Source organism: Octopus bimaculoides, chromosome 12, assembly GCF_001194135.2.
Source record: "Octopus bimaculoides isolate UCB-OBI-ISO-001 chromosome 12, ASM119413v2, whole genome shotgun sequence".
NCBI classification, from domain to species: Eukaryota; Metazoa; Mollusca; class Cephalopoda; order Octopoda; family Octopodidae; genus Octopus; species Octopus bimaculoides.
Window position 1 is genome coordinate 61361826 of NC_068992.1, and position 1420 is coordinate 61363245.

At 35.4% G+C, this 1420-nt stretch overlaps 1 protein-coding gene across 1 annotated transcript in view; it reads right to left on the reverse strand.

The window, feature by feature from the left end:
- LOC106873225 (arrestin domain-containing protein 17) overlaps positions 1–1420 on the reverse strand; it is a 28742-nt gene that overhangs the window by 22869 nt on the left and 4453 nt on the right. The window lies entirely within an intron of this gene.

The window sequence follows — 1420 nt, forward strand, 5'->3', positions numbered from 1 at the left end:
TGGGGTGGTGCATTGTCTTGATGAAACATCACTCCGTTTCGATTCACTAAAGCGGATTTTTTTTTTCTTTAAAGCTCGGTTCAAACGTTCTAATTGCTGACAGTAGACTTGAGCATTGATTGTTGCATTAGGTGGTAACAATTCAAAGTGAATTACTCCTTTGCAATCCCACCAGATAGAGAGAAGAACCTTTTCCACATGAAGTTCCCTTCTCGGTTGTGGTTGAGCTTTTTCCTTTTTACCAAGTCACTGTTTACAACGTTTAACATTTCGATAGAAGATTCATTTTTCGTCACCAGTCAATCCAAAAAGGGTGAAATGAGTTCGCGAGAATGGAGAGAAGAGCAGATGCTAACTCGGGATTTGCGGTTGCTTTTAGACAATTCATGAGGCACCCATTTTCCAAGTTTAGGAACCTTTCCAAGTTGTTGTATATGACGATGAGAAAGTTCTTTCATTCAAGCATTTTTTCCCATAAACTAAGTGTATGTTTCGAGTCGCTTCGGCTGCAGAGTTTCCTTTTTTGTACTCATAAAGCATTATGTGCCTTAAATGCTCTTTGGATACTTCCATGTTAGAAAGGGTTTTAATCAAAGAAATTTTAATTCTATTATTCTGTAAAATAATATTTAATTAGTTTAAATGTACACAAATGCATAAAAATAAATTTTAATTCCATTAGACTTTCTAAAATACTATTAAATTTCATTCAATTTTAAAAAAGGTAAAATCGGAAAGAACTTATGGGATGAATTGATATGTATATCTATGTATGTATATATAAATGTGTGTGTGTAAATTAGGGAATCCTTCATAGAGTAACTGCTGCATTTGTTGAGTATATAAAAAGTTTGGTTGCTTGTTTCTCTGAAACCGTCAGAATGATGAGAACCCAATCGAAAATCGATTAAGGCTGGTCATCATTTTTTTCAGTCTGCAGAGAAATGGCTAAAATTTGATCTATTTATAATTTTACCATATGTTTTATATATATATATATATATATATAAGAATGAAGATCTTTTCTGGAGGATATAGACTAAAAGGGTTGGTTTCTGCAGAGATCTACTTTTCCTTTTATCCTTTTGGGGTTGATAAAATAAATACCATCTGAGCAGTGGGTGGATGTAATCGACTGGCTCCCGACCCACAAAATTTCAGGCTTGCGCCTATAGTAGGGAAAAGGGCGATCTTTCGATATGAGAACTGTGTTTATGACTTCTTAAAGCACGTGTATTTGTTTATGTTTCTGAAGAAGATTGTCGCTTTCAGTAAATTTATTTTTTATTTTTTGACATATGTGGGGTGAGGGGAAAGGGGATCTTTTGAAGTCGGCGTGAAAGCAAAAGAGACTGAGAGAGCGCGATTGGATCAGGGAAGTTCTTTTGAAGTGGGCGTGCCGTGTGTGTGTGTGTGTGTG